At 43.2% G+C, this 22,773-nt stretch overlaps 1 protein-coding gene across 31 annotated transcripts in view; it reads right to left on the bottom strand.

The window, feature by feature from the left end:
• Positions 1-22,773, bottom strand: part of PTPRT (protein tyrosine phosphatase receptor type T) — a 1,155,226-nt gene that overhangs the window by 571,933 nt on the left and 560,520 nt on the right. The window lies entirely within an intron of this gene.

Genomic DNA, 22,773 nt, shown 5'->3' with positions numbered 1-22,773 from the left:
CATGGATATGTCATCCAATTTCAGAATGCCAGCTTTGGAGTAGGTATTGCTTTTTCCATAAAAATGTACAGTGTTAAGCAAAGCATCCATATTAAATTATGCTTCCTGCTGCTTACTCAGTTTGGTCCTAGACTCCAGCGCTGATAGAATTTCAATTGCTAGTAGCTGGGAGTTACAAAGAAGTCTGTGTAGAGCAACAGATGTCAAAATAAAAACATGGCTAGGAGTAGAAAGTTCATGGCTTCAAGACTATGTTCGCCTAGAAAAAAAAAATTGCTTTTACATGAGACTGCCTCACATCATTATTAATCACACACACACACACACACACACACACACACACTCACACACCTCTTAGAGAACGTGTAGCCCAGCATCCTCCTTTTGCAAACCATGATACTCAGGCCCAGAGAGGAAAATGGGTAAACTTCCTCCAAGTCCCACTCTCTGCAATGGGAGATGATGAAAGAATCTGGGGCTTATTCCATCAGCACGTGAGAGGCTTGGAAAACACAGCCTCATTCTGCAAGAGCTTTCAGTATGAACATTCTTGCTGAGGGCATCACCACCTACCCAGCCGAATCTCTGGCAACTCACCTCATCCATGTGCTTCTTCCTTCCATCCTACCCAATCCCATTCCCACATGGCAGCAGACCCTGTTCCTCTTGGCTTCTGAATGCTAGACCCATACTCCCCAACCACCCCTGGCTCTTCTCTCAGACCAACCTTGTCTACTCTGCTAGAATGTTCCTTTCTGTTTTCTTCCTCCTCCAGTTCTACGGCAACCAGACTCACCAAGCAGCATTCTGCTCACCCAGCTGGGTTCCCAGGAGCCCTGCAAAGTGGCCTGAACTCATACCCCTGTCCAATCCAGCTTGCCCCAGCCCTATCAAAGAATCTGAATGGGAAATGATGGTTGTCTGCAAACCCTTATCCCAGCAAAATCATAGTGAAGGAAAAGACAAGGCAAAACTACAGCACCACAGCTGAGATCAGATTAGGACTGGGCTATGATGCGGCCCTGACCTGGGCCAGGCACTGTGCTAGGTGTGGGCGTGCACAGTCTCCTTTACTCTCCCGGCTCTGAACAGAATCTGGCTCTGTGAAGTTTGCACAGGGCCAAAAGGAAACAAGGCATTATTTATAATAATTGGCTTCCCATTATCCATTCAGTTGGCGCTGCCTGGAATAACATGATGGGCCTTTATGCTATTCACAGCCTATAAAAAAGTAGTTCTGTTGTGATTCAACATATAGTAATCTCCATTTTAAGAGGACAATAGAAACACTCAGCCATTATTCATCCCAGAGCCTTAAACAGCAGAGAATTCCTTTATCAGGAACATAAGGTTAGAACGACATGAGTTATTAATATTGCAAGTAGCCCAATGCATTCATCGAGGTGCTCAAACTATGGGGAAAAGGGAAAAAAAAAAAAAAAAGGTTTTTAAAAGCCAGATCTAGGAAAAGGCTAGAACCAAACAGCACTTTGAGGGAACTGTGGAGAAAGCACAAACTATTCAGAACTGCTTAAGCTGAAATGAGCATGGGGGCTAGAAATCTTCCTCCCCAACTCTCTTAGTCCTGAATGTTCTGAAAAAAAGCAGACAAAGGAGAAAAGCGATGAATGTTCCAAAGCTGAGACAGGCGACAATGTGACAGGAGATACAGATCATTGCTAATTAACGATCATTAGTGTACATGTATGATGTATTTGGTATTCAACTTTCATTCTTTCACCCCCATATTCCACAAAGGATTTGAGATAGCGTATGAAAGGAATAAGATACAACACCAGCAAAAAGTCAGTAGGAGTAAAGCATCAAGAAAACAGCCTAAAGACAGAGCTGTGAGCACCACAGCAAGAAGGATGCCCGTGTGCCAACCATAAGGTCCTCACAGGTACCACCATCACGTTTCAAATGTGACCTGAAGCTTCCTGGCAGCCAGAGCAAAAAGGAGACAGAGTTAGATACAAAATTCCCTTTAACAAGGACTATTAAAGCGTTTTTCTTTCAAAGCAGTGTAAGAAAAGATGAACATTGGCATGGTGGCCCTTCAGATAACTGCAAAGATGGAGGCCCATTAAGCTGTCGTTAGATGGAAGGGACGAGGATATAGGAGAAAGAATATGTGTTCTGGAGCTGAAAGTCCTTCTGAGAAGGTCTAGCTTAATTCCTTACACTCAGTGGCCCTGGAAAAGATCCTTAATTCCTCTGAGGCATATTCTTACTAGAGACTTTAAAATATCTAATTTTGCTAAGCCATGTGTCAGAGAGAGAAAGCAAGAATGAACAAAGGAATAATAAGAGAGGTGAATATGAAACAAAACAAAACAAAAAAACATCCACCACAGGGAACTAGGTCCTTTCCCAGATTTTTTTTTTTTTTTTTGCTTTCATTCTTCCTGTGAAATCTGGTGGTAAGAATATGGCAGCCTGTTTTCTCATTTGGGTGGCACTTATTTTAAGATTTTTTTGATATGGACTGTTTTTAAAGTCTTTATTGAATTTATTATAATATTGCTTCTGTTTTGTTTTGGCTTTTTGGCCTAGAGGCTTGTGGGATCTTAGCTCTCCAACCAGGGATTGAACTTGAACCCCCTGAATTGGAAAGTGAAGTCGTAACCACTGGACCACCAGGGAAGTCCCTGGGGGGCTGTTTCAATCTCTCTCTTCACTCTTACCCTCTGCCCCACCCATTCTCTCTCAATCCCTACAGAAGGCAGTCTCAGTCTCAGAATGCTCGAGTGAAAAGAAGTACACAAACCCAAGTGAATGAGCCCATCTGCAACTGTCAGAGTATTAACAGAAGATGCAAATGGTGATGGACACCGGAGCAACCAGTACAATGCAGGAGAGAGAAAATCAACTTGGAAAAGAGTTATGAATTGATAGATGATCACTGAACGCTTACAGCAAAGAACCATCTTATACTAAAATATGTTGATTTACGGTAGATATTTGTACCTGGAACACATGTTCTTTACTAGCTAATCCATTGTGATCTTGAGGAAAAGTTCTACTTTGCAGGCTCTCTAAGTACCAAATACTTTTCAGACTTTAGCTAGTGGAATGAGTCTAACTACTGGACCTTCGTGTTCCCAGTGACCATATTTTCTAAGCCAATCATAAGGAAAAAAAAATTCACAATGGTCTAGAAGTTAAAACTACTTTGACCCATTTGAAGGGATCATCTAATTTAAGAAAAAATAAATGGACAGTTGGAGCTGTCTTAGAAATTCTGGGTCACATGGTTGCTACATACGGTCACTGGATTAAGCCACTCCAACAGGGAGGCATCCTCATTTTTCAAATGATCCTCCTTACCTTCAAGATTGGGTGAGAAGCCTCTGCTCTGTGTCTCCTCTGAATCTGCATGCTCCTCCATCCTAGGACACACCTCCGCAAACTCTGTAACATTTAATCTTTTTTTTTTTCCCCCCACCTGAATGATGAATATACTGTTTGAGGCAAAGCCCTGGATGACCTGATAAATGTATGTGATTCTGTGACATTAAGCCTCAAATTTTTTAAAATATAGTTTTACTTTTCTTCTTGCTCAAATTCTCGTAAAGCTCTGGATCCATTTTTATAGTGTTTAATCACATCTTCATCTTAAAAAGCAACACTCACATGGTAGAGTGACTCAGTTTCCTCATCTGAATAGACCCCATGTATCTGAATTAAGCATTAAGACAGTATGGCAAGCCAAACGGTCTTCTTACCTATATTTGGATCCATATCTGTTCAGACTTCAATAAAATAGTTTCACTGCCTATTGTTGGAAAAAAGATCCAATTTTCAGGCCTAGTTTTCAGTGTTACAGGGTAGTTTTTATTTACTTGTTTTCTCTCTTTTCTTTTTCATGTCTTCACTAAAATGTCAGTTGCAAGATGGAACAGTCTATTTCAGAGATAAACATTTAAAGCCAGAAGTTCCCATCTGAGAGCTTCTTCAGTTTCTTTTACCGAATGGGGGGACACCTTTGCATTTGGTGGTCTTTTCTTAGGCACTAGTACACTGCACTGAGCAAGGTTTCATCTATCCAGACTGCTTGAGGGGACCCCGGGAGAACAGATCAGTCATTCACAGAAACAGATCTGAAAATCCTAAGGCCTAGGAGCCATCACAGCTTCCAGACCATCTGGACATCAGCCAGATACTCAGTGTGGAGAAGAAAGGCAGATGTGACCGCAGTGGGGCCAGAACACAGGCACCTCCCAGGGCGCCTCCACAGCTGGAACATCAGTCATTTTCCTGGATTCTCTGAAGGAAGTCATGCAGGAGCTTAGGGCCGGTGGGATGGCTCTAACTCACAGAAAATAGATCCTGGTGGGATAGGGAAGTAGCAGATAGTAGAAAAGGAAATATTTTTTTTTTTTTTTTTTTTTACTGTGGTGACTCAAGCCTCTGTTTAGCCCTGTTGCTCTGCTCCAAGTGACAAGACATGACTCACATAATCAGTTTAGCTACATTTGGTCCATTATCCCTATAGCAAGAGAGTATTTTCTCCCAGAAACTGGTAGGTATTATTCAATATATTTAGTTTCAGTATGGCTGCTCCTTTTCTCTTTTTTCCCCTTCCTATCTCTCTCTCCGTCCTTTCCATTCACCCATTAAGCCATCCATCCATCAATTCATCCATTCATCCACTCATCCATCAAAAGATATACTGACCATTCACGGTATGGCAGGTAATGTCCTAAGCATTTAATAAACAGTATCTCTTTAATATTTTAATATCCTCAAAGTCAGCACTTAATATTCATTATGAATGTCATTAAAGTTTAAGAGGGCAAGTATCTTGCCCAAGACTCAGCAAAATATAGCCCATGAGCCAAATCCAATCTATTTTTATAAGTTTAAATGGAATACAATTATGCCCATTTTTAAAAACTCATGCTACAATTCTAGCAGAGCTGAATAGTTACAAGAGACCATGTGGTCTACAAAGCTTAAAATATTTACTATCTGGCTCTCTGCAGAAAACTCTGTCACCCCTAATCTTGCCCATTAATTATCTTGCCTAATCTTCCAAGAAGACAGCAGAGTCAAAGACACAAACTCAGATTCAACTCCTTCAAAAGGCTATCTTCTTCAACAATAAGCCACAGATAGAAGTATCTGAGCTTCATCTGCATGACTCCTGGACTCTAAGGGTAAGCTGGTCAGGCTAGGCTTATGGTCCTGAGAACAGAACTGACATATATTACTTAGTAGAGTTGCCAACCACTGGTGAGGACCCTCTTTACTAGTGAGAAAAGCCAGTAAGGACTTTTTTTTTTTCTGGCGAAATAATTATAGAGATGAGTGTTGATGCATGTTTTGACTTTGCTGCAAAAGTAGTTCTGTCTTCCCCAGTTTAAGTAATTACATTTGTTTCTAAATAAAGCAAATGGAACTATAGTTGTCAAAGAACGCAAAGATCAGTTGACTGCATTTATGGTGCGCTAGGTAGAAGAAAAGTTAAAGCAATTATGACATTGTAAGGAGAGATACTCCCGAGTCTCTTGTGCACTTTCAGGTAGGTGAGCGCTGTTGAGCACCTTGCGAGCAAGGGAAAAATGGGGAAGATGAAGCCAAATGGAAATGGAAACGTCCACCCAATGAAATCTATAGCTTCAAACAGTATTTGCTATTATGATACCCTAACAACTGATTATTTTAAAATATTTTCTAATGTTGCTGGGTTTGAAGCATATGTTCAGGGTATTCCTCCAACATGTGCAGAGTTCAATTATTCTGGGGCCTAAGATACTGCACTTGGCACTATAAGTACAAAGATACCACCTTGCAGAAAGCAAACAGCTTAAGCAAGCAGTGACTTAAGGCTGACACACAAGCTCTAAAGAAGAGAGGCTTTAGAGAGAGGCTAGAATTTAGAACTGGGCCAGAGTAGAAATAAGAGAACTGGCCCGGCCATAGACCAAGGATCCAAAGGACATGGGAGAACCAGGAATGATTCAGAACAACCACTGCTGAGCACCTGTACTACCAGGGAAAAAATGATGGCATTAGATTCCACACCTCATATAGGGTCCTCACTGTGGAACAGTAATGCACGCCTCACAAAGATGTTCATGGCCTAATACCCAGAACCTGTGAAAACACTACAAGGTAAAAGGGATTTTGCAGATGTGGCAAAAATCTTGAAATGGATATTATCCTGGATTAGTTGGGTGGGCCTGTGTAATCACAGGGGGATCCTTATCACTGAAAGAGGGAGGCAGGAGATTAACTATCAGAGAGAGATTTCAAAAGAAAAGATAACACAGAGTTCCAAAGAATAGCAAGGACAGATAAGAAAGCCCTGCTCAGTGATCAATGCAAAGAAATAGAGGAAAACAACAGAATGAGAAAGAATAGAGATCTCTTCAAGAAAATTAGAGATACTAAAGGAACATTTCAGCAAAGATGGGCTCAATAAAGGACAGAAATGGTATGGACCTAACAGAAGCAGAAGACATTAAGAAGAGATGGCAAGAATACAAAGAAGAACTATACAAAAAAGATCTTCATGATCCAGATAATCACAATGGTGTGATCACTCACCTAGAGCCAGACATCCTGGAATGTGAAGTCAAGTGGGCCTTAGAAAGCATCACTACGAACAAAGCTAGTGGAGGAGATGGAATTCCAGTTGAGCTATTTCAAATCCTAAAATCTGATGCTGTGAAAGTGCTACACTCAGTATGTCAGCAAATTAGGAAAACTCAGCAGTGGCCACAGGACTGGAAAAGGTCAGTTTTCATTCCAATCCCTAAGAAAGGCAATGCCAAAGAATGCTCAAACTACCACACAATTGCACTCATCTCACATGCTAGCAAAGCAATGCTCAAAATTCTCCAAGCCAGGCTTCAGCAATACATGAACTGTGAACCTCCAGATGTTCAAGCTGGATTTAGAAAAGGCAGAGGAACCACAGATCAAACTGCCAACATCCAACAGATCATCAAAAAAGCAAGAGAGTTCCAGAAAAGCATCTACTTCTGTTTTATTGACTAAGCCAAAACCTTTGACTGTGTGGATCACAATAAACTGTAGAAAGTTCTTTAAGAGATGGGAATACCAGACTACCTGACCTGCCTCCTGAGAAATCTGTATGCAGGTCAAGAAACAACAGTTAGAATTGGACATGGAACAACAGACTGGTTCCAAACTGGGAAAGGAGTACATCAAGGCTGTATATTGTCACCCTGCTTGTTTAACTTACATGCAGAGTACATCATCAGAAATGCTGGACTGGATGAAGCACAAGCTGGAATCAAGATTGCTGGGAGAAATATCAATAACCTCATATACGCAGATGACATCACCTTTATGGCAGAAAGTGAAGAATTAAAGAGCCTCTTGATGAAAGTGCAAGAGGAGAGTGAAAAAGTTAGCTTAAAACTCAACATTCAGAAAACTAACATCATGGGATCTGGTCCCATCACTTCATGGCAAACAGATGGGGAAACAATAGAAATAGTGACAGACTTTATTTTGGGGGGCTCCAAAATCACTGTAGATGGTGACTGCAGCCATGAAATTAAAAGACGCTTGCTCCTTGGAAGAAAAGTTATGACCAACTTAGACAGCATATTAAAAAGCAGAGACATTACTTTGCCAACCAAGGTCCGAATAGTCAAAGCTATGGTTTTCCAGTAGTCATGTATGGATGTGAGAGATGGACTATAAAGAAAGTTGTGCACCGAAGAATTGATACTTTTGAACTGTGGTGTAAAAGAAGACTCTTGAGAGTCCCCTGGACAGCAAGGACATCCAACCAGTCCATCCTAAAGGAAATCAGTCCTGAATATTCATTGGAAGGACTGATGCTGAAGCTGAAACTCTGATAATCTGGCCACCTGATGTGAAGAACTGAGTCACTAGAAAAGACCCTGATGCTAGGAAAGATTGAAGGCGGGAGGAGAAAGGGATGACAGAGGATGAGATGGTGGGATGGCATCGCTGACTCAATGGACATGAGTCTGAGTAAGCTCCAGAAGTTGGTGATGGACAGGAAAGCCTGGTGTGCTGCAGTCCATGGGGTCGCAGAGTTGGACACGACTGAGCGACTGAACTGAACTGAACTATGGCTGGCTTTGAAGATGGAGGAAGGGACCACGAGCCAAGGGATGCAGGTGGTCTCGAGCAATTGGAAAAGGCAAGAAAACAGATTATCCCCTAGACCTTCTAGAAGGAGTACAGCCTGGTCAACATCTGGATTTCTGCCCAATGAAACCCACTTCAAATTTCAGACCTCCAGAAGGTAATTTGTTACTGTTAGATAACACATCTGTGTAACCACTAAGCCATTTAGATTATGGTCATTTGTTTTAGCAGCAATAAGAAACTAGGGACTTGGGAAGGGCAAGAGCTACATGCCACCCTCCCACCATGGTGGGGAGGAGGGGCAGAAATAGTTGGAATTAAGCATGATTTCTGATCCCATCACTTCATGGGAAATAGATGGGGAAACAGTGGAAACAGTGTCAGACTTTATTTTGGGAGGCTCCAAAATCACTGCAGATGGTGACTGCAGCCATGAAATTAAAAGACGCTTACTCCTTGGAAGGAAAGTTATGACCGACCTAGATAGCATATTCAAAAGCAGAACACCACTTTGCCAACAAAGGTCCGTCTAGTCAAGGCTATGGTTTTTCCAGTGGTCATGTATGGATGTGAGAATTGGACTGTGAAGAAAGCTGAGCGCCAAAGAATTGATGCTTTTGAACTGTGGTGTTGGAGAAGACTCTTGAGAGTCCCTTGGACTGCAAGGAGATCCAACCAGTTCATTCTGAAGGAGATCAGCCCTGGGATTTCTTTGGAAGGAATGATGCTGAAGCTGAAACTCCAGTACTTTGGCCACCTCATGTGAAGAGTTGACTCATTGGAAAAGACTCTGATGCTGGGAGGGATTGGGGGCAGGAGGAAAAGGGGATGACAGAGGATGAGATGGCTGGATGGCATCACCGATTCAATGGACGTGAGTTTGAGTGAACTCCAGGAGTTGGTGATGGACAGGCAGGCCTGGCATGCTGTGATTCAGGGGTTGCAAAGAGTCAGACACGACTGAGCGACTAATCTGAACTGAAGCATGATTTCTGATCCCCATCAAGCAGCTAAATGGGTCCCAGGCCAGCATGTTAATCATTCACTTGCTAATTCTCAGCTTTGGTGTTGCTTGATTCAGACATTTTATTTTCAAATGTAAAGATAATCTGAAATATTCCTTAGTGTTCAAAACTTATTCAAATGGACTTTAATTCGAAAAGTACATTATGTATCCACCAATCTTTATGTAAATGTGTGCATATAGGGAAAAAGTAGAAATACTTATTTAGCAAGCGGCACAAAAACAAAAGAAAATTAGAGATTAAGAAGCAGGTCTCAGTGAATCACGATGTCTCAATGATGTTGTGGTAGCTATCAAGAGTGTCATTCAGGGATTAGTGCCCATGACCTCAGGATCGTAGAATCAACCATATGTGGAGTTCAGCACCACAGATACTAAGTGAATGAGGCTTTGCCTACCCTGGAGAGTGGTACTATGGAGGTGACCTTGTCCTTTGGGCCTCTGAACTTAGTCATGATGGGGTAATGAACCATTACAGAACAAGAAAAATCCTCAATATGAATGAATAAATGATAATAAACTTTGGAAAATTATATTTAGAAGTAAGTATATTGAAAAACAGATAAATGTGTCCTTGGATGAGAGATAACTATGTAAATAAAATTTAAAATCACTTTATAGTGTAGAAAATTTCAGTATCAAGAAATGCTTTAAATTCCATGTCATGGTTAATTTTATTCCTGAACTCCATAAACAGAAGGGCAAAATTATGAAAAAGTAGATACATGTTTAAACTGAAATTCATGAACAAGAAATTGAAAAATATAATAGGCAACAATGTGCTGCATCTCAACATTTAGGTTCTTTGATATCCATATTTTCCACCAAAATGCAATTTTATGAATTTATAATCCTTGAAAATTGTTATTATTTTTGTTGCTTGCATTGCTTATAATAATAATAGCAGATATGTACAGAAATGTGCCCAGATGATTATATATGAAGAAACATTACAGTAATAATTCTTTTAGAAATGCCAGGATTTGGGGATTATATATTTAATTAGTAACTCTCTATCTGGAAATCTTGAGTTTTCTTTTTTATTTTGATTAAGGCTAGATAAAAATCCAACTTGTAGACAATGAATTCTGAATTCTAGATTTAGTTACTAGAACAAGATCCAAACAGAGCTCAAAACACCTGTTGAATAACACCTGTGAATTTTCAGATTGGGATCATCTTGATTCAGCTTGAGAATTCTGCAAGCTGAGGATCCACACAGACTCAAGGATTTGCATGCAATGCAGTTATACATATTTCATAAAGACAAATTATTAACTACTAAGCTGTGAGAATTCTTCCTTTGGCTTTTAAGGAAAGTCCTTGAGTTAATGTTGAATATATCTCTAAAAAATTGGTACTTGTGAAATTAATAGAGTCGAATGACAGTTTGAATAATATTAGGATACATTAAGCCCATACTTGGTTGCTTTTAAACATGCAATCAAGAAATCCTGGGGAAGAGCCACGGGCCTTCAGCTCATTGTGGCTGCAGAGAGGCTGCCCAAAGCCCTGGGTTTATGTTATAATTTTAAGGGAGGGTAAGAGCCTCAGGTGGGTAGAGACTGAGCCATAATTAATATGATTTAGATTCAGTGTCATGAAACAATTCATACCAGTTACATATAAATTATATCACCTTTATGTTGTGTTGCAAATTATTCTTTCCGCCATACTTCAAACAGAAGGAAAGAATTCTCTCACAGAAGAAAATTACCAACATGGGGGACTACTTGAGCAAACTGTTGGAGAAGCAAACCTTTAGAGAAGAGAGTGATTTAATCACCATTTGCTCTAGGAATGCACAGGTAGGATTTTTAAATGGAGATTAATGAGTGGACTCGTGTCAGGTGTATGACAGTCCTCACTCCAGGAGGCACAGATCTGACGGCCTGTGAAAATGTCATCAGACTCTCTTGTGTTCTTTCAGGAACCTAACAGTTATTGACACACGTGATGAAAAGTAATGCTTTCACCTTCAGGGAAGATGCTGGCCCTGATCTGGGAGGGATAAAACCAACTCAGAGCACCAGTCTGCAGTCTAGATCTCAAACTCCAGCTTTAATCAGCACCCCTGCAGGGTTTGTTAAAGCATGGACTGGCTGCCTCCCACCCCCAGAGTTTCTGAGGCAGCAGGTTTAGGTTAAGGTCTAAGAATCTGCATTTCTAACAAGTTCTCCGGTGATTCTGACACTGCTAGCCAGAGATGTATATGCTAGAAATGACTGGTCTAGGTGCTCCACCCAGAAGCAGGAGTGTTCCACTCCCGCTCTCTCTCCCTGGCCTAACAATGGCAGGCAAGGCTCTCCATGATCTGGGTCCCTGCGACCTTTCTGACATCATCTTCTGCAACCCTCTCTGTGGCTGGCCCTTCTCCAGCTTTATGGTCCTCCTGCTGTTCCTTAAACACAGCAAGCTTGTTCCCACCTCACGTCCTTTCCTACTGCTGTCCCCTTAACTCAAGAGGCTCTTCTGACGAATCTTCAAATGGCTGCTACCTCATTTCATTCAGCCGTCTATTCAGAGAGGCCTCCCAGAACCATTCTATTTAAAAGCGCCCCTTCTCCAAAGCAACCCCCTTCTTAGCACTTTCTATCCTCTTTCCTGGCTTAATTTTTTCACATCACTTTCACCTAGAAAACTAATATTTACTTTCTGGACTTTGGTTCACTGCTATACTCTTGGCCGCTAGCAAAGTAGCCGATACACAGTAGAGCTTCAGTGCACATTAGTGAAATGAAAGGATGATTGACTAACAGAATGAAGAAAGAACCACTGCAATTAACCTGTCTCCAAGGTGACAGAGCCAATGGGGTAAAAGTATAAGGTTTTCAAACCAAATCCGGGTGTATGAAAACAATCCATAAATATGAAAGTGCATTATGGGCGTAAGAGACCTTATTGAGCAGCAGGCAGAATAAACTGCTCACTCAGGAGAGTTGACTGTGCACGTCTCCTCCCAATCCCACTTACACTGAGAGCTTACAATTAGCCATGGTGGTAATATTTAAACCATAGGAATTGGCAAACACTACAAAATCAGGCTTATTTTTGTCAGAGAGCCTGTCTGTCAGCACACCACTGGTTCTACCCATAGAGACACACGTTCCAGTACTCAGCTTGATGGCCAAGCCCGCGGACCTGTCATCTGATGAGCTGGATACAAAATGAAGGAGAGAAATTGGGACACCTCAGTAGAACAAGAGGATTCATCCATATCCTCCTCTGGGATGTCCATCCAGTGGGGCTGAACATCTACCCTGCCCCGCATGAGAAGTCTAACCCTAACACAGGTGCACAGGCAGACACGCGCCTGTGTTGTGTGTTCGCCATGCTTCCCTCCTGCCCCACATGAACTGTGGGGAAACTGCCCCCGTCCTTGATCTTGGGGGTGAAATATATGACTCAGGCTCATACTAATCAACCTGAAAGACAGACCCATGAATGGACTTTCAGTTACCCGAGTCAATAAATCTCCCTCTCCTTCACTCACAACCACATGATATTTTCTAAAGACAGGGCACAAAATAGTACAAGCCCAAGCATAAGAGCAAGAGAATGAAGTACCTGCTCAAGGCCACCAAGTGACAGAATGAAAAAAGCAGCAGCAAAGGTTATTTCACAGTTGGTGGTTCTAGGGTTTATTCTTTGTCTAAACATTTTTGCTTAAATTTTAGTTACATTGTCTTTTCCAACTAAAAAATCCATAACACATGGGTTAGATTTGTTTCCTACTCTGTTTATAAACTGTTTTCTCATACACCAGAAAGAAGATATATAAGAAATACCCTCAAATTAATAGGGAATTAAACTGGCAGAGCTGATTTAAATACCATGTATTTAAAGAAAGGAAAAAAATCTCTTGTAACAAAGATTGCCATAGCACATTAATTATAAGGTTTCTGACAGATTTTTATAACTCCAACACAGAGATTTAAAATTACCTTCCCAATTGTTTCTTTTAGCCATTAATGTCTTCAACAGGGGGACATGTTGACCTTTAAGTTTGAACCAATTCAGGAAAATGCCCGAATTCTCATTTGAGTTCTTTTGCAAAGAACTGTTCTTTAGACACAATATAACTTTATCCTCTTATGGGTGCTTTATACCAGCCTCACAATGGCATTTATAGTTTCTGAAACAAATCAAAAAATAACAGAACAAGGGGCACTAGTAAGTCACCGGTTGAAATATAAGTTTAGGCCTCTATTTTGTTTTACTACCAATTTTGGCTAAAGGATGCACTTCTTTCATTTCCAGTTTCCTTTATGGCAAAAGAGAGAATTAAAATCTGTATCAGGACCACTGGGCTTCCAAAACCCTGCCCACTGAGTCTTTACAGGCAGCCCTGTTCCCATTCTCTACCAGGTCTCTCTATTCCCCAAAGCATTCGATAGGCCTCAGTGCTACTGAAGAATCTGCGATTTTGCAGAGAACTCAGAAGTGTGGGCTCACCTGGCACAACCTACAGAATTTCACTGAAAAGTGCTCAGAAGACTCTTCCCAAAATCCCCTCCTTAGGACCACAGTCCTTTGAGCTTTTCCAAGCTTCCCTATCGCCTACCTTCCCCATGTCCCTGCCCCTGGCCTGTTGTTCCCATACACCAGGACACTAGCAGACACGAAGCAATCAGAAGATTCCACCTGCTCTGTGAGGGCCTATCAGTGCAATGCCCATATGATATTCAGATATGAGCTGCTTTTCCACTTATTTGGTGATCTCTTTCCATTCTGTGCAGGCATTCAGACCATCTTTTTAGTCTGGTCACAGCCCATCTACATTTCACGATGCCTATCCTTCTTCTGCTTTACAAATAACCAGAAACATCCCCAAAAAGTGAAGCTGGAACCTTTAACTTGATGCCCCTCTGAACCTACATCGTGCTTTTCTTCCACAGCTGAACTTCACGATAGGCCTGTCAAAACACTCTTGTGTGGACACAGGGACGGAAGGGGAGGGTGGGACGAATCGGGAGATTAGGTTTGACATAAATGCCATGTGCCAAATAGACAGCTAGTGGGAAGCTTCCAGGGAGCTCAGCTCAGTACTGTGATGACCTAGAGGGGGGGCATGGGGGGAGGGGAGAGAGAGGGGACCTATGTGTACATATGACTGGTGCACTTTGCTGCACAGCAGAAGCCAACACACTGTACAGCAATTATACTCCAGTTAAAAAAATAAAGAAAGAAGGGACTGAGGATCCCAAGCAGTGGATCTGGGCAGTAGCCATGACGCAACAAAACAAAACACAGTGGCCGACACCCGCTAGGCCCACTGTGCCTTGGTTTCTGTCCGCACCACTGCACTGCACCTGCTCTCACCAAGACCAGCAGATGCTAAATCAAATACGTCTGCTGGGTATTTTGTTATTTGCATCCACGTGCAGTGTGAATCATCATACCTATTAGAATATGAGGAATCCGGAGGAATCTTCGCATATAGACTGTCTTTCATTTTCTTCAACACAAGTTTTGAGATGTATAATGGTTACAAATGTTTAAAATTAGTGGAGGGGCTTTAAATCAACATTGTGGTTCTCCAGCCACCTCTGTGTCAGTCCTGCCTTGCTCTCTAGCTGGGAACTGCCTCTCTTCAGACAGAAATTTGGAATGTGGACTGTTGCTGCAGCCACACCATTGATGTCAATGCAAACACACATTTCTGCATGGTTTTCATTATTTTTTACATTCCATGGTGTCTCTTGGTGGCTTGTTTATTTAGCATTATATCATAAGCATTTCCCAGGTTGCCCAGCACCATCTCTAATTACCATTTAAATGGCTGCATAATATTCCACTAAGTGGATGAGTCATGATTTACTGAACTCTTACCATACTGTCAGGCATTTATGTTGCTTCCAGTTTTTGCTACCATAAATTGCCCTGCAGATAGCTTTTGCCTAGGTTTGGATTAATGCCTTATGATAATTTCTCCCATATTAGATCACTGGGTTAAAGAGTATGAACCATTTTTAAGGCCTCTGGTACACATTTCAAATTCCTTCCAAAAGGATTATCTATCTGTACTGTCCCAGCAATGTGTGTGTGTGTGGGGGGGGGGGGAGGCGGGTAGTGGCGGGGAGTAAAATACCCCTGAGAACTGACTGTGTGCTCTGAACAGTGTGGAATCCTCAATGAACAAGCAGCAGTGGGAGCTGAGAGTACAGGGTATTTTAATGGATTCTAAACCTGTAATAAGAGTTCTCTTTGATGGGGGATCACACATCTTCCCCTGGTCCCTCTTCTCCCTCACCAGTTCCTGCCAGAACATCATTTAAAGAACTACTAAAGGGGGACTTCCCTGGTGGTTCAGCAGTTAAGAATCTACCTGGCAATGCAGGGGACACGAGTTCCATCCCTGGGCAGGGAACTAAGACTCCACATGCCACAGGGCAATTAAGCCCACACATGGCAAAGATCCCATGTGCTGCAACTAAGACCCAACACAGCACCGCCCCCCACTATACCTACACACACACACACACACACACACACACACACACACACGCATAGCCACTAATAAGGGTCTTTACGGCAAGCAGGAATCAACTTTCCTATAACCCAAAGCCACAGCATGAGCAGTGTGAAAGTACTTCTCCCTCTTGTGGGAGCCTGTAAAGGCTGAAGAGGTGACTCTTTCCAGGGGAGAGAGAATCTGCGGATAGCTTGGGTGAGTCATTCATGACTGAAGGTCCCTTGAGAAGAACCCAAAGCAGTTGGATCAAGCAGCCAAAGACCAGAAGTGATAAGGAGAGTCAAGCAAAGGAGAGGGTGGCATGGCAGGATGGTCCTTTGTGTCTGGAAAGACCTGGCATCCATGAAGGGAGCAATGCCAGTCCTAGTCCCCCCTTTACCAACCATGCAGCCTCAATCTGACTCCCCAGCTTCTCTGAGCCCCCTCTTAGGGGACAGAGGGGACATGGACACCTGTCTCACAGCTGGTTGAGGCTGAGCAGACTAAACAGCTGAGCTTGCCTTGGAAGACCCAAGGACCCACAAATAGCATGACACCAGATAGTCTGTCCTTCAGCAGTGCTCTGGCCTAAACCACATCTAAACATGTCTGGGAGTTTGACTTGTAGAAACAAGTGAGTGTCAAATGACCTCTGTCTCTACAAGGCTGCCACTCAGAAGAGGAGCCACATACTCCTTGAGGCCCCGCAAAGCAGGACTCAGGTCACAGGGTTAAAGCTGGAGGGCTTCAGGTTTGGGCTCAAAATTAGAACTTTCTACCCAGGTCAGTACACTCCTTCACACCACACTATAGGAGTGACACCAGACCATTTACCAAGAAGATCAATCCTTAGATAAGCTCTGGTCCTTATCAGCTGTATGACCTTGGGAGAATTATTTAAGTTCTTTCAGTCTCAGTTATTCATTTGTTAAATGAGGCTAAAAAATGCCTACACTGGAAGCTTTCATGGAAGATAATGATATTAATCATAGTCATGATGGATGACAATAACAAGAAAAATAATGGAAAACACTTCTTGAGTTAATATGATAAATTTGCACTGAGATAAACTAAGGGATTTCATACATTATCTCATTTAATCCTTAAAATAGTCTCCTAGGGTAAGAAGTTTTAGTATGTGGCATCATGACTGAGGTGCCTGGTGAATGATAACTAGTATTATGATCTTCAATACTAATAATTCACAAAGAGAAACAGCCCAATTAGTTAGCGGAAAAGCAGGACTGTTGAAATGAGTATTGCCTCAAGGACCTGAGCTCCCCTAGGAGGTTTACTGAAAATGCCGAAGTGGTACTGATTATGTCAATGACTATACATATCCAAGCTATGACACCTGTAACTGTGCACTTCCTTCCACCTGGATGCCGGGCTTGGTCAGGTGACTTATTTCGGCCAATGGGAAAAGAGCAAGCTTTATGCACAGGGAGGCTTGACAAAGTGCTTCTGCATTTCTCCTTCCCCTCACGGACTCCTGCTTCCACCATGAGAACAATCTAGCCTGCTGGAGGATGTCAGGCCAGGTGGAGCAAAGTGGAGTCACCCCAGCTGAGGCTACTCTATGCCATCTAGCTACATCAAACTAGCCAGCTGATCAAGATGCCTATCAGCCAGGGTTGGCCTAAGTCAGTAGGATGTTCCAGACAAATACAGACCCATGAGCAAAAATAAATGGTAGTGTGTATCACTGAGATTTTAATGTTTCTGTTATGCAGCATTATTATGGCAGTAGCTGACTAATAGAACCAGTTCTTTTAGCTCACAGACACTTTTTCCTGCATAATGACAATCACATCTGGTAAACAAACACTTCCCCAAACAATTTACATTGATTGTATCATTTATGCTTCACACAAAAACCTATGGGGAACATGTTATGATTACTTACACTGCAGAATGAAAAAATAATTTAAATACCTTGCCCAAGAATATCTTGCAAAAAGAATTTAAATACCTTGCCCAAGTTCAAACAGTAAGTCATGGAGACAAGTTTTGAAGCTGAGTAGCTGTCTTAACAGCCCTCACACCCAACCAATGGCTCGTGTACACTGCAAGACAGCTCCCCAAGCCAAGCTGCGCTGTAGAAGCAGTTGCAGGCTCCCCTCATCAGGCCAGGGACTGTGAGTCAAGGCCTGCTACCTTCTTCCCTGGGCTGGTGGCTCCATTTCACTCTTTGAGAAGGTGCTCTGGGATTAGGGAATGTGCTCGGGACAGGAAGCCTTCTACTGACACAAGATCCAAAGCTACAGGGCTGCAGTGGTGGAGAGCAGTATGTACTCTTCATGATGCAGTGCTCGGAAAATCCTAGCTGTGTGAGGTGCATGAGGGGCCCCTGGAGGACTCTGCACTTCTGCTCCTTCTTGGTAAAGCTCCAAGAATCCATGAGTAAGTCTTCCACTGGCTGAGCAGGTTAAAATATTAGCAGTACTGTTCTCACCCAGACCTGAGCATCTGTCTTCCTGACCTTTGTGACAGCCTTTTCCGGGTGCCTGCAGCCTTTCTAATCTATCCTACACCTCAGGCCAGACAATCTTCCCCAGATGCACACCAGCAATGCCACTCTCTACTTGTATATCTGCAATGGGTCCCTGAGCTGAATACAGCACTCAAGTCCCCTCCTGATGTGGCATCAGAAGATGCTCCCTGGCCTAGGGAACAGCTTGTTCCCAGAAGAAAGGGTAGATTGTCCCTTTGTTTGTGTTCCTGCTCCTCTTTCTGGTTCAAACACTCTTCACGACCATGTCAGACTCTCATCTAAGCAGGGTGTATCTGGGTACAGATACAGGAACACGGGCTGTGGGATGGAGTGGAGGATAAGCTTTCCTACACAGAAAGCCATGGTGTGGGCTATCTCTCCCTTCTGGCCATGATTCCCGAGTACAGAGACTCGCCAAGTGGTCTTGAGTGTACCCGGAGAGCCTGACCCTGAGACCAAGCAGGGGTGTCTGGGATGCAGGCCTAACAGGGAGCCCAGGTCTACACACATGAAAGACCCAGGATAATGATTACTAATTGATTTATACTGCCTTAATCATAGCACTTACTCCCTAATAACTTGCAAACCCTTTGCGCCTCACAGATTACTAAGTATGTGCTTGTCCATCACCTCATCTGAGGCCCAGCAAAAGCCGTGCCATCATTTCCATGACACAGCAGAGAGTAAGACCTAGGGAAGTTCAGAACCTTGCTAGGTCAACCAGAAGTAAGACTTAAGGCTTATGTGGTGTTTTCCTCATCTCATTACCCCCAAGTTAATAAGTCTGTAACTTCATGGTCATGCAAACTGTCAAGCAGAGTCTACTGCACTGTAGAAATTGGCAACAAATCTTTTAAACTGAAAAAGCCCATAACTGGAGAACTGCTAGTAGTTAGAGAAAAGGGGGTATGACAGACGCTCCAGGACCTTACCCATGGCCTGGAGGTCACAGGCAGCCTGTTACAGGGGTCACCCTGCCTGAGGGGGAGGGGTTCACACTGAGGAAATATGCTCAACTCTGGGCTGTGTAAAGTATTGGGAAGTTCACCTCCAGGAGTAACCCTCATCCAGTGTGCCATGGCCATGGGAGGAGAAACTCTAACCTTCTAGAGTATGTGTCCAGCAGGACCCCCAAGTGGGGACAGGTCTCAGTTGGTCACAACAGTAGCCCACCCAGTTACCCATGTGTTAATGCCCTTTATTACCTTATTCCCTCCCTGTCTCCTTCTCCATTTTGTCACTGGGCTTTCAGAAATCACCTCCCAAGGAAACTACCTGAATCCAAATAAGGATCTGTTTCTATGAGAAATCTATATAAGATATAGAGAAATGGGCTTCCTATCAAGGAGGAAATCTGGGCTGAAAAACACCCCAGGGAGGCAAAGTAAGTAGAGGCAACTAGTGCAAAACAGATTAGGTCACTGGGGTCTCTGAGAGTACAGCAAAGCTACCTAACAGGAAATAGTATATAACTGCCACTTGGTGACATCATACCTATATTTCAGATGACATATGTCTGTGTGAGGGAGGGGGAGGGATGGAGGGGGGGGATAATGTCTTGGGTATACCCAGTAACTAAGCCAACAAAACTGGAATGATGAACATCAGTGAATTTTATAGGAACATACTACAAATGCTTGCATTACAGTCTTCCTAAGGCTATTTTGACAACTGAATGACTAGAAACCACATGAGGCACTAACAGTGTGCCTGGCACATAGTGAACACATAAGAACTATTCATTACTATAGTAAGCACTGTAGTGTTCCCCGAGATTCTCCTTACGCGGCCACTGCACAACTCCTACTGGCCACGATGCCATGTACCTAAGACATCATAGCTCCCCACACCACACTTACTCCACTCTGGGAAATGACTTCAGGGGACGGAGTCACCTAGCCCAGGAAGTACCATCCTGTTTCCAGGTGACCTACACCAAATCAGACCAATACAGGTTATGCAAAGCTGACCCCTTGCTGGGTGTGGTGAAGGGGCAACTCTGCAGTGTGCTTTATGTTTCATCAGTTTTCATTCCAATCCCAAAGAAAGGCAGTGCCACAGAATGCTCAAACTACCGCACAATTGCACTCATCTCACACGCTAGTAAAGTAATGCTCAGAATTCTCCAAGCCAGGCTTCAGCAATACATGAACCGTGAACTTCCTGATGTTCAAGCTGGTTTTAGAAAAGGCAGAGGAACCAGAGATCAAATTGCCAACATCTGCTGGATCATGGAAAAAGCAAGAGAGTTCCAGAAAAACATCTATTTCTGCTTTATTGACTATGCCAAAGCCTTTGACTGTGTGGATCACAAGAAACTGTGGAAAATTCTGAAAGAGATGGGAATACCAGACCACCTGACCTGCCTCTTGAGAAATCTGTATGCAGGTCAGGAAGCAAGTTAGAACTGGACATAGAACAACAGACTGGTTCAAAATAGGAAAAGGAGTACGTCAAGGCTGTATATTGTGACCCTGCTTATTTAACTTCTATGCAGAGTACATCATGAGAAACGCTGGACTGGATGAAGCACAAGCTGGAATCAAGATTGCCGGGAGAAATATCAATAACCTCAGATATGCAGATGACACCACCCTTATGGCAGAAAGTGAAGAGGAACTCAAAAGCCTCTTGATGAAAGTGAAAATGGAGAGTGAAAAAGTTGGCTTAAAGCTCAACATTCAGAAAACGAAGATCATGGCATCCGGTCCCATCACTTCATGGGAAATAGATGGGGAAACAGTGGAAACAGTGTCAGACTTAATTTTTTGGGCTCCAAAATCACTGCAGATGGTGACTGCAGCCATGTAATTAAAAGATGCTTACTCCTTGGAAGGAAAATTATGACCAACCTAGATAGCATATTCAAAAGCAGAGACATTACTTGGCCAACAAAGGTCGATCTAGTCAAGGCTATGGTTTTTCCTGTGGTCATGTATGGATGTGAGAGTTGGACTGTGAAGAAGCCTGAGTGCCGAAGAATTGATGCTTTTGAACTGTAGTGTCGGAGAAGGCTCTTGAGAGTCCCTTGGACTGCAAGGAGATCCAGCCCCAGTCCATGCTGAAGGAGATCAGCCCTGGGATTTCTTTGGAAGGAATGATGCTAAAGCTGAAACTCCAGTACTTTGGCCACCTCATGCGAAGAGTTGACTCATTGGAAAAGACTCTGATGCTGGGAGGGATTGGGGGCAGGAGGAGAAGGGGACGACAGAGGATGAGATGGCTGGATGGCATCACTGACTAGATGGACGTGGGTCTGAGTGAACGCCGGGAGTTGGTGATGGATAGGGAGGCCTGGCATGCTGCGATTCATGGGGTCGCAGAGTCGGACACGACTGAGCGACTGAACTGAACTGAAGCCAAATCCAGTTTGCCACTTGTTTTTACAAGTGTTGGCACTTGTAAAACACAGCCACCCATTCCGTCAGGTGTTGTCTATGGCTAATCTGCTACAACAGCAGTTAAGGAATTGCAGCTCAGGCTGTCTGGTCCACAAAACCTAGGGTATTCACTTACTGGCTCTTTACAGAAGTTTGCCCACATCTGCTCTCGTGTTGTAGTATCCAATACAGCAGCCATTCACTATTTGTAAGTATTTAAATTGAAATTATTTAAAATTAAATACAATTAATATTTCAGTTCCTCAGCCACACTGATCACATTTCAAATGCTCAGCTGTCACATGTGGCTCTGCTACTGGACAGCACAAAGAGCATTCTCAATATCACAGGAAGTTGACAGGGCTGCCTTAAGTTCGCAAATCAGGTGAAGGCTGGATGTTCCCTGATCACATTCTTACCCTCCCCCTTCCCCTTCCATGTCCTCTTCCCTCCTTCCCTTACAGGTCCCTCCTTCAATAAATCAGAAGTATCTGCAACCCTACTTCAAGCTCAGCTTCTAGGGAGCCTGACCCAAGACATTGATATCCTTGTATTGCATCCACAGATCCGTTTCTTTCCCTCTCCTGTGACAGAGGCTGTGAGCTACTAAGTCACAGGGGAGAATGTCAGCGTCCCCCCTAAATCTCTAGCCCCCAGCACAGAGCAGTCATTCAACAAGTACAGAACGAATAAATCAGGTAAATAAACGGCCCCTTCACATGCTGTACTCCTGGTGCCCAGCCAACAGCCCAGAGCTCCTCTTGACCTGCTCCTACAGCAGATTCAAGCTAAATTTCTCAGCCCTTCAGCCTTGTCCAGAAGTCCGGCTGTGACAGCTAATAAATGAAACCTTTCAATTTGCAAGTCTCCCTGAATCTTGGCTGACCAGATTCTTAGGACAGCTAAGAGGCCAGATCCTCAGGATGCTTCACACCTAGATCTTAGTCCTCAGCCCCTTGACCTCACCAATGCAGACATTTCACCCTCGGTGCCTCTGAGAGGCAGGAGATAAGATAAGGGAGGCTGTGTCTGTGTCCGCACCTTCTTGAACCCACAAACAAGGACAGCATCTGTGATACCAGACGATGCTCATTAAGCCAAGGCTCTTGTGGCCAGTTCTCTCAGATTTAAGGATCAGGAAACAAGACTATCTTGATTTCTGCTTTTATCACAAGATTTTGCATATCACATCTGAGGTGGTCAGAGGAAAAACAAATCAGTAAGTAATATCAAAAGGAGGATTTTCTCCTATGAATTAAGCATCCCAAGAAACTTCTGGACCCTCATTATGGTATCTACAACACCTGGGAGCAGCAGCTCA

This window comes from Bos grunniens, chromosome 13, assembly GCF_055505025.1.
Source record: "Bos grunniens cultivar Pamir isolate PY7600 chromosome 13, Bosgru_T2T1.0, whole genome shotgun sequence".
Classification (NCBI taxonomy): Eukaryota; Metazoa; Chordata; class Mammalia; order Artiodactyla; family Bovidae; genus Bos; species Bos grunniens.
The sequence above is the reverse complement of the archived record's forward strand: the minus strand, read 5'-3'. Positions and strand labels throughout refer to the sequence as shown.